Source organism: Thermobia domestica, chromosome 2 (assembly GCF_964235325.1).
Source record: "Thermobia domestica chromosome 2, izTheDome1.hap1.1, whole genome shotgun sequence".
Classification (NCBI taxonomy): domain Eukaryota; kingdom Metazoa; phylum Arthropoda; class Insecta; order Zygentoma; family Lepismatidae; genus Thermobia; species Thermobia domestica.
In genome coordinates, this window is record NC_137455.1 from 48,196,220 (window position 1) to 48,213,725 (window position 17,506).

The 17,506-nt window shown below is 34.5% G+C and overlaps 1 protein-coding gene across 1 annotated transcript in view; it reads right to left on the reverse strand.

Annotated features, from left to right (window-relative positions):
• Window positions 1-17,506, reverse strand: part of LOC145671739 (E3 ubiquitin-protein ligase TRIM45) — a 161,675-nt gene that overhangs the window by 77,158 nt on the left and 67,011 nt on the right. The gene's annotated exons all lie outside the window — the stretch shown is intronic.

The following is a 17,506-nucleotide window of genomic DNA, read 5'->3' on the forward strand; positions in this document are numbered from 1 at the left end:
CACTTTTTCGATCGAGTGCCACCAACGGGAATCGAACCTGGAACCGCTAGTACCGAAAGCTACGCGGGGCCCTCCACTAATTCATCATCATTCGTTTCCAGTTATTATCTGCCTCCTTTAGCCATACAGGGCAAAACTGTGGAACATTAAAATAAAGATTTCGTTTAATTATGGTAGACATGGGTAGAGAATGCAAAGAGACAATTCTTTTGGGATTTTCTTTTATAAAACGCCAGTTCTTGTGTTAAAAAAATAACGAAAATTTTTGTCTTTTAATAATTTTTTTATTAAGTATCACATTTGTTTGTCTGTAGTGTATTTTATGTACAATTAAAAATACCTTTAGAACATCCAAGACTTACGAGTCTTATACTATGTTCAGTCCGGAAGGGGTTATCTTTATTGGTTTTCGAAATGGCATTTCATTAGTGGCCAGTAAGCGTAAGTTATGCAACTCATATCATAAGGGTAATGTTGGTTGCGTAATCATCACATCAAGTCCCTGAAAGTTCTATATCGTGTCATGTGTGTTATACATGTTGCCTAAATTCAGACTGATAGACAAGAAAAAGTACCATAAAACAAGAAACAGGTACAAACTTTAATTGTTTTGGTCAGGAGCACCGGAAGAAAATTTTCTAGGATGGCATCTCCATGGTTGGTAGACCTATTAGTCTGGTATTTCTGGTATTTAATATACGTGATTTGTTATGTTACATATACGTTTTTGTGAGCCAGTGGGGGGCCGGGCCTCTGCCCCCTTCGGACGCCCATGGTTTTGGTATAAAATTTAGTTTACATCTTGTTCCCCGCTCGGGAAACACTTTATTATGAACATCAGATAGTCTATTGAAGCCTAATATAAATCCAATTTACAAAATTGAAGTTATAAACAGCCATTTTGGACATGATGTTAGTACAAAGATAGTAAAAGTTCCTCATTTACAGAATTTATTTTTTCTTTCTTTATATTGTGTCAATTTATTTACTATACGAAACTTGGGTAGAGCGATTTTAATTTCTCCCGCACGAATTTTAACGGCCTCAATAAAAGCTATGTAGAAGATACACTTGTTCTGTGTAACCTCTTACATAAAAGGTGTCTTTAGCTCCCACCCACCCCCCATGAAAAAGCTTAACTTTTTAGTGAAATTTTAATTTATGCATAAATTCTAAATGATAATTTTGCTCCCCTAAATGAAACTACTACATTGCTGACAACTATTGAATTTAAACTAAAACATTTTTGTCGTAGAAAAATTACTAATAGCTCTACAAACAATTCGTTAAAATTAGAAAATCCATTGCACATCCACCGATTCGCCCTGTTCTTTCTAATCAAGTGATCGATTATCATTGATTATCGAACTTTTCAGATCATTTTTGTTCAGAATACAATACTTAAAAACTTCTTCGTGTTATAATGAAAAAAGGGAAGATGGAACGTAATACTTTTTCTTCACTAAAGTTGAAATGTTCAAAAAAAAAAAAAAGACCAAAATTTCCCAGACAAAATGCCGTAGAACGGTATTTTCCGACCCCTTGTATCTCTAAACACGCAACAGGTGTAGGCCTATATATGACAAGCACATTGGCTACATAAATACATACACGAATATAAAACAATAGTAAATAGAAAACATTCTGTACTATTATAAGCGTTTATTAAAAAAAATGTCTAAAGATGATATTTATACCAATTGACAGGTCCCTCAGAACTGAATAAAATGGTAAGAATTTAAATGTTTATGCGTAGTTTCCGAGGCCTACCTTAATAAAGCTTTCCACTGGCATTTAGTGATAAGCGCAAGAGTCTTGCTCATGCAGTTTGTGCAAGAGATTTGCAAGCAAGATCAAGACCAAAACCAAAGGGTACAAGACCAAGACCATACCTGCAAGACGAAGACTCTTGCGCAAGTTTTGTACAAGTACCGGCTCGGTGGTAGAACTTTCACCAGTGGTGCATGGGGTTCTTGGTTCGATCCCAGCGTGCGACATGTGAGCTTTTTAGGTAAGCATACACCGTATTCGTGATTTTTCCTGTTTCCTCTTCATTCCACCATTTCATTCATTTCTCATCATCACCATCTCTCCTAGCCTCGGCGCATAATCGTGGGACGTTAAACTAGATATTTCATTTCATTTAAAAACATATTAATGATGTTCTTCCAAAACTAAAGAGAAATGTAGTATTGAACATCAGTAATTCCATATATTATAGGTGCTGCCGACTACATGGGTATGGCCTTGACTCCGAGGCTCAAGCATCCGTTGGAAATTTTTAATGTTCTCATAAAGTTCATATCAAAATAACATTTTCATGTTATTTACAAAAACTTAGTACATGTGACCGCAAGTTTGATTTCACGAGCAGATGCTTATACGTTGAATAATTGTTTATCAATAGGACTTTTATCCTCCTTAGGTATACGATACATCGAGGATTGAGCGATGTAATATTATAAAACAGTAAATAATCCATATTCACAATTCGGAGTGATTTTATGCAGTTATTTCAAATAACTTAGAGTTTGATGCCGTTATTTTGTATTTCTAATATAGGTCAAAATATTTATATAAATTGAGTTTACACAAAAGACAGACAGTTGAATCGTTTTCAGTTTTCACTCAAATTATTCTAGAATATTAAGAAGTTTGATTATAATCATTATTATTTTAATTCTCTCTCTTTTTGGCCGATATTGCTAAACAATCATCATCATCATCATAGCTATTCTTCCATTGTTGGCAGGTCACTTGCTGCAACTGAGAAGCTTCGATGTACGGCGGTCCTCAGCTAGTCTCTGTCATGACGCAGCAATTTTATGTTTTAATACCTTCCTTCCTAGCTCCTTCACCCCCTCCCTTTCTTTCCTTCCACCCTCTTCCTTTCTTTCCTTGCATTTGCTCATCACTACTGGTATTAGCAACTTGAAAGTGCATAGCATGGTTAATGAGGTACAGTTGAAAATTACGACTAGTTCTTAAAGTTTAATTTTCGGATAGCTGTAATACTGTCTGAAGATAGAACATTCGACAGATCACGAAAATGAGATGCTTGTGATTAAATCTTCATGCGTAGGTTTTGAGAAAAACTAATTTTTATGGCAGTAAAACATGTATTTTGTTGCTAATAATAATAATTGATAATTTCATATTTTGATCAAGCAGAATATTTATTTATTTATGTTCTATATCTGAAAGAAATACAGTGTTAAGTACTGGATTGCATCTATTGCTGTTCTTTCCTAACGGTGACACACACATACTCCTACATATAATCCAAACAGCGATGCACGTATACGTTGCTGTGACACATATGCTATTCGTAAACATTACAAAATAAATATAATCAAGAATGAAACAAGCAGTGCGTAAATATTACGAGTAATTTAGGGAGAAACGCAAGAAAAATATTACAGCGTATCAAAATTCTGAACAAACAAATAAAGCCACAAAAATGTAACACGACTTCATTGAAGCAGATAGTTTTAACAAAGCTTTGTCCTGTTTCCCTGTCCTTTATCATTCCTTCTCTCTTGTTAAGAAATCCAACACAGCCTCGTTTAAAATTATGGTCGAGAAGAATTGGTGTTAAGTGGTGTCTTGTTCTAAATGACGTCTGCGAGGGGAACAAAATAGAAAGTCAAACAACAGTTTATTCTTTTTCTTGTGTCTTTAGTTCCTTTCCATCACGCTTGAAGTTTTAACAAGCGGATGCGCATCAAGAAGAATCACACACTTCTTTCGCTTTCTTTCCTAATAATAAGCAGAGTCTGAATTATCTTTCTTTGTAATGTTTGGATAGTTAACGGGAAGGAGATATTAGATAATCACTATACAACTTTACGAAATCATATGCAAATATATATACAAATATAATGCGTATATATATAAAGAAAGAAATACGGATTTTATAACACATTTTACTTGCAGATTAACATCAATACTGCGTGAAGCACATATCAAAATAAAAATACAATGCTGGGTAATTTAATTCCACGAATAGCATATACCAAAATTCTTCCAAATTAAATACGTACAATAATTACATTTTCATTTTTAATCGAGTATAATTTTCGTTCTAATATTTCAATAATAACTATAATAGTGAAGCAATGAATAGTAGACAAACTAGCCCTTACAAACTTCAAATAATCCTATAGAGAAATTACAGTAATTCATATCCTTATTCTTGGTTGATTTGAACTCAAGAGGGAAGTAAATATTTCAGTCGAATTATGACTTCAAGAATAAATAATAGGCGAATTTATTGTTCCAATCCCTACAATTCGTCTGTTATAGCCTACACCTAGAAATTGTTTGATATATGTAGCTGTTTAATACTGAATTGAGCGTAAAGATTGAAGTTCTGTAAATAGATATTGATAATTTCAATCTAGAGAGAATAAATATTACTTTTAAGTTTGAATCTGATTGACAGATTAATTGTTTGCCATTTTTTCTTCCATTAGCTATATTTCTGTTGATGACATACAATTTTTTCTTTCTCTTTTCTTTCTTTTTTTTAAAACTAAAGTTACCAAAGCTTTTTCTCTTTGAAAAGAAAATTGAAAAGGTAAAAAGTTTAACTCAATTCCTCAATCAATATAAACCTACAGAAATAAATATTATTTATGAATAATTTACATTAGTATTCCAGCCATTTATATTTTTCAAAATATTAGATTGGTGCGAACGAACTGCCCACCAAGTGCGTAATTTCCAAGAAAGAAAAACTGCGACGAAAAATGGGAGTTCCTCCGAAATCCGAATGTACGAAGACAATGGTTAAGCAAGGCCCAATTTCCAGAGCCGGTCATCAAACAGGGCCGTTTCGAGCATAAAATCATGTATGGCAGCGAACTAATGCCATACATGAAACATAGTCCTGACTTTGTCACTTCAACTTACTACTTGCTACGATCCATGGTGCATTTCCTGGAATCATGATGCTTCACCAGCAATTATTATTATTATTATTATTATTATTATTATTATTATTATTATTATTATTATTATTATTATTGAAAATGAAAATGAAATCTCTGAGTTTTACGTCCCACGGTTATGCCGGTTAGGCTAAAGGAGACGGTGATTATGAGAGATGAGTGAAATGGTGGAATGAAGAAAGTGGGAGGAAACGGGAGAATCCCGAGAAAACCCACGAGCACAGTGTTTGTCCACCACAAAGTTCACTTGGCGGGGGCTGGGATCGAACCCGGGACCCCAAGCACCAGAGGTGAACGCTCTACCACTGAGCCACCGCGCCCCCTATTATTATTATTATTATTATTATTATTATTATTATTATTATTATTATTATTATTATTATTATTATTATTATTATTATTATTATTATTATTATGTATTCTGCCTTTCGGCAAGTCCTGGGACTAATGAGGATTTTTTTTTCAATTTTTTAGATTTGGGCCTGGAAATGTTTCTTCCACTTTTCTCGATCTTCAACTTCCTCTTTTAACTCCCAATATTTTCTCCTATCTTTCAAATCATCGATCAGCTCTGTTCTTCTTCCTATTCCTCGTTTCCCTTCCATCTTTCCTTCTATGGCGGTGTGAAGAAGACAATTTCTTCGCAAGATGTGTCCAATCCAATTGGCCTTTCTATGAAGGATGGTGGTTAGACGTATCCTCTTCTCTTCTATCCGTTTTAAAACATTTGTTTGTTGCTCTCTCTGCCCATTTTATCTTCTCCATCTTTCTCCAACACCACATTTCGAAGCTCTCTAAATATTTCTTCTCTAACTTCCGTAATGTCCAAATCGCTGAACCATACAGTCCGATGCTCCATATATAGCACTTGCCCAACTTCTTAAGTGCAATATTGAACCTGCTAGTTAATAGTGATTTTTTCTTGTTGAATGCTTCTTTAGCTATGGCAATTCTTGACTTGATCTCTTTGGTGCAATAAGCATCTCTCGTCAAAATACTTCCCAACTTGAAATTATCGACCTCTTCAAGTTCTCTTTGTTCTACTCTGATCCGTAAGGCGCGTGTTTCCACGGGATATTCTCATGACTTTCGACTTTTCGATATTAATTTTCATTCCATACAGTTTTCCAGTGTCAACTATTTTGTCAATCATCTCCTGTAGTTCGCCTTCGGTTTTAGTTGTTATAACCGTATCATCTGCATACCTGATCTTGTTAATGATCTGCCCTCCAATCCTGAAATCTCAAACTCCATAGTAAAATAATAATAATAATAATAATAATAATACGGGTGCAAGCAGTAGCATACACAGTTTTTCATTACGCGAGGCCCAAGCTCCAAGTTAATATAATTTTTTATTGGTTGTTTTTACGTAATATAGTAAAGATTTTTTTCATAATATATTACTGAAAGGGGCGTTAAAATCTTTAACCCCCTTTGGGCACGTCACTGGTTACTAGTTTCAATTTCCGGTGTACGCAAGACTTAAAAAGAAAACGAAACACAATAATCTATTTAAATTGGTATCCTCAGAAAGTTAGCGGGAGTAGACGATGCAGAAAAGCAGCAATGCAACTCGATCTCTTACGTTATGAAGGGAGAACGTGCTGTTCCTGAAGCTCGTAAATCATTGTAATGGCGCTAAGCTCACTGTTGTAGAACAACTGAACTGCAGAGAAAATGCATTAATCTGAGTCACAACCTAAGCAGCGGAGGCCGACTGAACAGACCTCTTTGCAGCTTCCTTGTCAGTTCTCAGTTAGGATGTAAATATTTCATTCGAATTATGCCTTCATACTTTTTTTTTTTTTTTTTTTTTTTAATCCGCCAAATCCTGCAATTCGTTTGTAATACACCTATTGGAACATGTTTGATATATGCATCTGTTGAATATTGAACTGAGTGTAAAGGTTGAAGCTAGGTAAATAGAAATGTTGGCAACTTCAACCTAGAGAGAGAATAAAAGCTACTTTGTAAGTTTGAATTTAACCTATTAACTGGGGTGTTTCCGAATCAAAAAATTGAATGAGGAATAAATATGTTAAAAATACGTATTATGAAATGGAATGAAATCTTCGAGTTTTACATCCCACGGAAAATTCGTATTAATTCGTCACCCCCAATACTAATCTTATTATGACGAACGTAGTCGTCAGAGTGCAAATACAAGCGAAATTCCCATGACGAGTTGAGTCGTCATCGGCAGTTAACAGGTTTAATTGATAGTCAATTACTTTCATTTTTTCCTATCATCACGCTATACCGTACATTTTCTGTTGACATACATATGCAGGTACTCTTAATGTATATATAGGGCTCTTGCCCACTTTAACTTTTATAAATAGATGGAAACATCAAAATCTATTGTTAATTTTAGTATTAGAATAATTCATTATATTATACGCAAGTACAAAGAGAGTCTCACAATTATGACGTGTAGACTAAAGGAGACTGATAATGAAAGTGAATGAAAATAGTGGAATGAAGAAAGTAGGAGGAAACGGAAGAATTCTCAGAAAACCTATTCATACGCTGGTTGTCCACCACATAGTTAACTTGGCGCGAACTGTAATTTAACCAAGGATTCGACGCACCAGAGCTGAACGCTCTACCACTGACCCATCACTACACAAAGTACTGTATCAATTAACAATATTATTATCAGATTTCAATTTCTCGAATGAGGAAGCGCAATTCTTAATTTTAAATTTAGAAAAGATTACAGGAATCCGCATGTATTGTACGGTTAACAATTTCGTGCCCAGCACCGCATTGGTTGTTTATCGACCAATTTATTAGATACACGATTAGACGTAAACTAAAAAAAGAAAACGTGAGAATTGATTTCGTGTTTTTTGAAATAATAAGAAGGAAATTACATAAATCAATAACTATAAACAAGTAATAGCTACTAGAACTCCACTATCACATATTCAAGTTTGTTTTGTAAAGAATTAAGTAGACTATCAGTTACAGCTGGTTCGTGAGTATCCAGCCTCCAAACCATCCGGCCTATATAGTTTAAATAAATAAATAAAAGTACAAATATCACTTTTCTTGAATGATGTACTGGTCTTTTAACGCCTTCATAAAACCGCGACTTTGCTAAGAAAATGGAGTCGTCTATTGATTGATTCAAAATTCAAACTAAGATTTAATTCCTTTTATCTTAGACTTTTCTTACAGTGATAAATGATTACAGTGAACTGTAAAAAAATAAGTTTAAATCATTTTTCTAAATTTTTTCATTAAAATTTTGTTTATTATAAAATTTTTTGTTTCCTGCAATTAATTAGGGATTATAAAATTTATCTTAAAATTTGTACACTATTTTTATTCGTGAACTTCAAATTTTCTGTAATAAATGTTTAAAAAGTATAACACAGTACATAACGAACATTTATAAAGCGCTTATTTATACTATGAGGTCAGAAAATATGAATAAGAGTGAGTTTTGATATTTTTAAATATATTGTTATTGCTATAGACTGGTTCAGGCCCGTATCCACGCGGTGCACGGGGGTCGGGCCTACCTAAATTTTTACTTTCCCCCGGGTTAGGAAGTGAGTAATTTTAGAACTCCGATCTATCAAGATTTTTTTGTTATTCGGCGTCCCTTCAGGTGAAGCCTATTGTATTGCAAGCATACTTTCGAACAGAGTACGTGTCCATTTATATCAAAATTTTACTAATTGTAACTTTTGAGTAATTAATGAAAATAAAACTGTATAAAAAAAAATCAATATTCCAGAATTGAGTGTATTTTAAAAGCAAAGTATTTCTAAGAAATTTTTAAAAAAATAACAATAATACTCAAAACTACAAAATATTTATTGGAGTTGCAAATTACTTCAAAATGTAATAAAATGTTTACATGAATTGTTACGTTTACACAATATTGGCTAAAATTGGCTAGTTAAATATGTGATTGTTTTTACATTTATTTTCTATTTTACACAGTGCAGATAATTTAACACTACTTGCCCTGCAAAACGTTTAAAGATATTTTGGGTTAAGTGTGTACACGTGTTTTGTGAAACTTCAATGACTTACCTGTCTTATAGGACACGACAAGAGTAAATTGCACTTAAGTTTGGCTTTCTTTTTACCAATTAGATTATGCCGAGCGATGTGGTCATGGGCGGGGCTAGGAATTGTCTACTGGGGGGAAGGGCAGACCTTTTGGTCGGTCTCGGAGGTCTTGGTATGTGACCATCTTATAGGTGGCATTTTTATTTTTTTGTCAAAAAGTTGGGGGGGCAATGCCCTCATGCCCCCATATCTCCGCCCATGGATGTGGTAGGCGAAGGTTTTTAATCTCATCGAACGAGGCTATCTTTTCTTCAAAACCACGTTCAGTGGTTGGTTTAATGAGAACAAAAGCTATTATTATTATTATTATTATTATTATTATTATTATTATTATTATTATTATTATTATTATTATTATTATTATTATTATTATTATTATTATTTACATAATTATAGAATCTCTGTACCAAATAAGAGAAAAGAACTATAACCTAAGAAACCTCGATGGGATTACTTGATTAATTTGTGTTAGGAAATATAGTAAGATTAATGCAGGCAAAGACGGAACGAGAAATAGATGGAAGGCGGAAGCGTCGCTTTGACGACAGTTGTTGGGGTCTGGAAAACGTCTGGCTGATGGAACCAGTGACGTATTCCAGGTGAAGGAATTAGTGGTCTCATTTGACTAGTGAGCGGCATGTTTGATGCCAAATGCTATACATTTCCTTTCCATCTCAATGTAATCAAAACAAAGTAGACTGTTTCAGATCTCTCCTTCGCATATTCCACACAAACATTGTGTAAGAATGTTGTTTCATAATAATCTTGCTTTCTTTAATCATCCTACACAAAAGACGTATTTCATGCTCTTCAAAACGAAGTTTAGACCAGCCATTTTCAACCTGTAATATGCGTACCCATTCAACTGTATTCAAAGTACTTGTAATGACAAAAACTGTACCTTATTGTATTGTATTGTATTGTATTGAGTGTAAAAAAGATGTTTAGCAGTGATAACAATGTGTAGTTATTAGCATTAGATAAACGTTTTAGAGGCGAATGAGGCAGTGTCATACAAACTGACTGGATATAACTCACAATTGGCATCAGTCATACACAGTTTCCTGCGCCTATTACACCAAGTGCTTTTAAACGTTTATATATTTTCTTGGGGATAGCTATTAACTATAAGTAAAGAAAACTGTTTTATTTATATAGGAGTACAATCCGTGAAGAAGATTTTACAGGGCGGCTACAAAAGAGGAAGATTTTGGGAACCCTTGTTCAAAGGGGAAAAAAATGATAACAAAAAAAAAAAAAAGTCGAGGCAAACATTGTATCAAATACTTTTGCAGATATTACAGTCGAAACAAAATCATTTATCAATAGATAAGAATCTTAAAAAGGGAGCAGGAAAGAAAGAAAGAGAGAGAGAGAGAGATCCATTGTTTTCAAATTTCCTACAAAGCATCTAGTAATACCGTAGTTTTCTGTATTCAGCAGAAACAGTTGCTTCGGAGCCCTCAATTGTTTAGTTTCTTTTTTAATTAGAGAAAACGTTTCAAATTATCCAATTATATCTACAAAACTTTATTATTATTATTATTATTATTGGTAAAGGTGGTATTGTGGAACCCCATTTTGTTTCTGGCACATGAAATTTCATAGAGCACGTAAAATACGCCCAAACTTTGTACACATAATCTGTATTATGTTTGTCAGTACTACATACCATCAAATTCAGATAATATGCATACTTAGATAAAAATAATTCACATTTTCATAAACAGTCCAAATTTGGTCGTTTCAAAACAAAGGTGGTAATGTGGAACCCCAATATCAGTATACTTAAAGAATTAAAAATGTTACCAAATGAAATACAGGCTGGTATTTACAACAAATGTATTCGTTTATTAAGGTATATAGGTTTATATCCCCCGTAATAGATCTACTAAAAGCAAACAAAGTTCAAATAAATGTGAAAAAACAATCTTTCTACAGCCAGTATCAGAAGATGAAATAACAAATATAATAAAATCTCTCAAAAACAAAAATACAGCTGGAATTGATGAAATCTCAGATAATTTATTGAAAAGATGTTTCAATCAGGTGACAAAGCCACTTTGTCATTTAGCAAATATATCACTTACAAATGGCGAGTATCCAGAAAAGTTAAAAATTGCGAAAGTTAAGCCCTTGTTTAAAAAAGGTGAAAAGCAAAACATAAATAACTACAGACCAATATCTCTCCTACCTGTCGTTGGAAAAGTTTTGGGGAAAAAATTATGTATAACAGGGTAATTAATTTTTTATTGAAAGAAAATGTTATCTCAACAAAATAACATGGCTTCCTTAAAGGTCGATCTGCAAACACGGCAATATTTAATTTCATTGAGAAAGTAAGAAATATTGTAGATAAGAAAGAAAACTGTATAGGAATCTTTCTTGATTTGTCTAAAGCTTTCGATACAGTACAACACAGTTTACTTTTGAACAAACTGGAGAACTGTGGAATACGTGGTAAAGCAAGGGACTGGTTTAGTTCGTACTTAAAAAATCGTAGGCAGGTCGTAGAAATAACGCATAAGAATAATAACATTGTAGAAAGCTATTTATCAGATGAATTATATATAAAACACGGAATTCCACAAGGATCTATTCTAGGGCCATTGCTCTTCCTTTTATATATTAATGATTTTGAAAAAAGCATATCTTCGACAGATGTCACCCTTTTCGCTGACGATACCACTCTGCTAGTGAGTGAAAAAAATGAAAAATTATTGGAACAGAATGCTAGGCAAACACTAAGTGAAGTATCTCTTTGGATGAAGAACAATAATCTCTTTGTTAATGTTGAAAAATCCATTGCTATAAATTTTCATAACAAGTGCAGTAAACCAATATACCCTAACCTATATCTGAACCAAAATAAAATTAACTATACAACACACTGTTCGTTTTTAGGTCTTACTATAGATCATAACCTGACATGGGGATTTCATATAGAGTCAGTTATTAATAAATTAAATAGAATATGTTATGCACTAAGGATTATTAGAAAGAAGGTAAATTTAAAATTAGCTAAAACCTTGTACCACTCGTGTTTTATTTAAAATAACTCTATCTTGCAATATGGTATCATGTTCTGGGGAAATTCAAGTCAGAGATTTAATGTTTTCAAAATTCAGAAGAAAGCCATAAGAACACTTTGTAATAAGAAGCCGAATTTTTCTTGTAGACATTTGTGTAAAGAGGTCAATATACTTCCTGTGGATAGTTTATATTTGTATCGTCTCTTTTTGTATTTGAAAGAACACTTATCGGCATTCGTAACAAATAAGGATGTACATAATCATAATATGCGAAATAAGAATGGTTTTCATCTGTGTAATCACCGGTCAGCAATGTATCAAAAAAGTGTAAGTTATGGTGGTGTTAAGTTGTACATGTTGCCTATTGATATAAAGTATGAAGAAAATATGAAAAGGTTCAGACAAAAGTTAAAATCATTTCTATTAGAAAATTCTTGTTATACGATTGAGGAGTACGTAACTATCATGACAACGTAATATTACTTTATTTTACTCATGTAAATTTTTTGTAAATATGACGCATGTTACACTTACTTGAGGACATTCCTCGTACTTGTAAGTTCATACAAAAGAAATAAATACAATACAATCCACGCTATTGTCGATCATGTAGAAAAAGCTCTCTACGGTCTATTTACTGACAAAATCACAGATGTATATGTCCTTTTCACATTTCGAACAATCAACATGGCACCACAATTCACAACTTACACATTGAATCCACAACTCGCCTCTAGTGTCTTCAGAAAATGACTGACTGCAAAATATACACGCTGCATCGTCAGTGTCCGTACAAATCTCTCTAGCCAGGATTCTTAAAACTGATTCCCCAGAATCAATTGAATCGTCTTCAGACGCAGATGCTACTTCAATTGATAGTTTTAGTGTACATTTAGTTTTTGTCCTTTGTTCTGCATCTGTTGCATTCTTCTTTAATTTGAGAAGATTCTTCAACGGCTTTGCATTGTTTCCCTTAGCTTCGTCCAATGTCCACTTCAATGCTAACTTGTAAGGTGCAGCTGTAAGAACGAATGAACTGGATGCCTTTCGTTCTCTATTAGAATGCTTTCTCGGAAAGTCAGGCATTGAACTGATTTCTTGAGGAGACACGAGATCACTTCTGAAGAAATTGGCTTCCTGTTCTCTTCGCTCGAACATCTTTGATTGCATGAATCATATTTTCACTATTCCATTTCTTCAAAACACTTTTCTGTTTTGGGCCTAGTTGTTTCCTGGGCATCTTGAATTACATAAAAACGCTAATTAGTTATTTGTGGAAAAGTTCAGAGGGTTTCACTTTACCAACATAGGTAGGGTTCCACATTACCACCTTTGACATATTGGATTTTTACTTCTTCTTACACCTTACTTTTGAAAGATAACTTAGGCCATTAAGGAAAGCAAAAAGCAAATAATTTGGTATATATAATCAGTAAAAGTACATCAAGTTACAATACGAATCTTACCCTCCAAAAAGTTCACTAAAGAAGAAAATCAAAATAACTTCCTCCGCACGCACACGTCTCATCAAACTGAACTCGAGCACTACAGTGGGCTGTTGGACAACTAAATCCATAATTTCTCGCACTTTCCATTAGGCTGCAGCTCTTGGAAGCTGCGATGTGCAGGGGTTCCACTTTACCAGCAGGGTTCCACAATACCACCTTTACCTCTATTATTATTATTATTAATAATAATAATAATAATAATAATAATAATAATAATAATAATAATAATATTATTATTATTATTATTAGGCTTCCAAACTATGCTATGCATAAGTGTTGGAAGTCTTACAAGAACAACTATGACCATTATATATATATATATATATATATATATATATATATATATATATATATATATATATATATATATATATATATATATATATATATATCACACTGTGGCCTATGGAACCCGGAGGTTCAATGCCGCAATGCCGCGTTCACATAAGCTCTCAACTGACTTCTATCCTTAGCTAACTGCATCCAGTTTCTACTTTGTATTCCAATCTCTGCGAGATCCATCTTAATATTGTCCTCCCATTTGCGCCTAGGTCTTCCTAATGGTCGTTTTCCGATTGGTCTTCCGGTCAAGACTTTGAAGGCGTTTCTACTTTCTTCCATTCTAGCTACATGACCCGCCCACCTAAGCCTCCTAGACCTGACGACTCTAACAATGTTGGGTAAACCATATAAATTATGTAGTTCCTCGTTATGAAGTTTAAGCCATTCCCGTTCATCTTGGGTCCGAATATTCGTCCCAGGATCTTGTTCTCAAATACTTTCAGTCTATGTTCTTCCCTCAGAGTAAGTGACCATGTTTCGCAGCCATACAGAACAACAGGCATGATTATCGTTTTGTATACTTTAAGCTTCAAATTCCTCGACAGAATTCGCGACGACAAGAGATTTTGAACCGAATAGTAACACGAATTCCCTGCTTTTAGTCGACATTTAATTTCTTCATGGATATGATTTTCCTCTGTTAATATAGATCCTAGATATTTGAAACTATCCACTTTATCAAAAGTATTATTTAATATTTTAACGCATCCATAATTTGCTGTATTCCGGTCCCGACGCACTTCCATGTATTTAGTTTTCTCTGCATTTACTTCTAAACCCATGTCCCTGCAAGCGTTTAATAAGATCTCTGCATTTCTTTCTATTGTTCTCCTATCATCCCCTATTAAATTTACATCATCAACATATGCCATAACCTGGTGAATACCGTTCAACTCTAGGCCCTGCTTGCTATCTTTGATTTTCCTTATAGCGTATTCCAGAACGAAGTTAAATAATAATGGCGACAACGCGTCTCCTTGTTTCAGGCCATTTTCGACGTGAAAGCTCGTGGACAAAAATTTTCCTACCCGGACTTTACTTTGGGATTCATTTAAACATATCTTAATCTAATTAGCTTTCTCGGTATTCCAAGTTCTGTAAGAACGTTGTATAATGTTTCTCTCCTAACCGAGTCGTGCGCCTTTCTAAAATCAATAAATAATTGATGTACCGGGGTATTGTATTCCCACTTTTTTTCGAGTATTTGGCGAATGGTAAATATTTGGTCGATAGTTGATCGATTTTGTCTAAATCCGAACTGATAATCTCCAATACTTTCATCTGTGTATGGGGTCAGTCTTGCTAATAGAATATTTAAAAGGATTTTATAGGATGTTGACAGAAGAGAAATGCCTCGATAATTATTACAGTCAGTTTTGTCGCCTTTCTTGTGAATTGGAACAATGATTGATTCTTTCCACTCTTGTGGCATATATATATATATATATATATATATATATATATATATATATATATATATATATATATATATATATATATATATATATATATATATATATATATGTGTGTGTGTGTGTGTGTGTGTGTGTGTGTATGAAGGGGATCCAGAATTCGTGGAGAAAATTTTCATTGTACTAATCAAAACTGGTAAGCACAAAGAACGTGCAATTTGGTGGGATTATAGATGATCTGAACTGGGACATTCGTACTTGTGACGGCAGAGGCAGCTATGGGGGAAGCCAGCGTTCAAGAGGATCGGATAAGAAGTCTGACACAAAGTTTTTTTTTGAGAGTTTGCGGTTCCAACTGAATAACCTAAGAAAAAAATTAATGTATTTACACATCCTAATATTTTCGGCCTATATGTCAGGGTCGTAACCAGAGTTGGCGTGGGTGAATGAAAACTTGACCCACGACCCACTGACCCACACCCACCGTGACCACTCTGACTCACGACTAGTGCTCTCAAACGGGTAGGGTTACGGGTCGGGTCAAGTCAACTCGGGTCGGGTCAGTCGGATTAGCTCGGGTCGGGTTGTCGGGTCGGGTCAACCAGGTCAGCTCGGGTCGGGTTGTCGGGTCAGGTCAATCAGGTCGGATCACGGTTCGGGTAGGGATGCGCTCGAGTCGAGACATGTCTCGAATCTCGACTCGACTCGACTCGAATTCGAGTCGAGACACACTTTGTAAAATTCGAGACGAGTCGAGACAAACGTATTTCTCGACTCGAATTTTCGAGTCGAGACGGCTCTTAAAAATCTCGACTCGACTCGAATGTCTCGAAAATCTTTCTATAATTTTTAATATTATTTTGAAGAAAGTATTCACTCAGAAACAGCCTTGAAACCAATTCCAGCTTTTATTCCTTCAGAAAGGTACAGAACGCATAAAATTAATTGTTAATCTTTAAAGATCAAGATTTAATTTTCAGCTCAATTCAGTTAATTAGAACTAATAGTTAATGTCGTTGTATTTGGTTGTACTGCAAATATAATGATAATAATAATAATTGATTATCTAGTTTGTATAAAACTATCATCCGTAGTCTAAATCTAGTTTGTATAAAACTATTGCGATAAAGTGAACTTCATAAATTCTCTGAATGAGCAGTTGGTAGTCTATAGTAATTTAGCATAAGTTATAATTATTGTGTTTTCGTTCCCATGAACGCAATAGGGTTACGTAACTTCTGGATTATTTGCTTGCCCAACTATTCTGAGGCTTTAATATGTTGCAGCATATCACGAGCTACGGATAATATATAATGTAACATTTGTTGTAAATCACATATTATGATACGAGACTATTTTACATAGTATATCTTATCTAATATAAATAAAATAAAGAGTTTGTTTGTGTGTTTGTCTGTCTGTCTGTGTGCGACCTGGGGACCAGACGAGTGGACCGAGAGTTCCCAAAATTTGTTCACGGGTACCTTAGTCCAGGCCCCAGATCAAGACGAAGCGTTTTTTTAAAATTTCGAACCAGGGGGGTCTCGGGGGGGGGGGGACGTTTGCTGGGACCGACCTGGGGACCAGACAAGTTGACCGAGAGTTACCAAATTTTGGTCACGGATACCTTGGTCCAGGTCCCAGTCTAAGGCGAAGCGTTTTTGTCAAAATTGGAACCAGGGGGTCTCAGGGGGGCGTTTAGCGAGACATGTAGTAAAAGTAATCCAAATTGATCGACATTAGTGTCAAATCCATAGTTTTCACGGTCGCTGAGATCAATGGTGACACTTCCATCAGCGATGACTTGCAAATTCAGCTACTACTGAATGCGGGCCGGGTGTCAGCGGGTGGGGAATACCGAGACATGTATAAATAGCCCACATTGATTGATACTAGTGTCAAATCCATAGTTTTCGCGGTCACTGAAATGAATGGTGATACTTCCACAGGTGTTGACTTCCAAATACAGCCCCCATGCGAAGAATGGGTATATTAAGCTAGTATTACAATAAATGGACTGCTTGGATGCCAAGAACTAGTACAGATAAGTACCATTCACTTCTATGAATAGGTATTTTTTAAAAGGATTTTTGTAAACACTAAGTTATAAAACAATGAACTACATACAGTAGTTATGGTTTTGGTTCCCAACATAAAAGAAATATGGA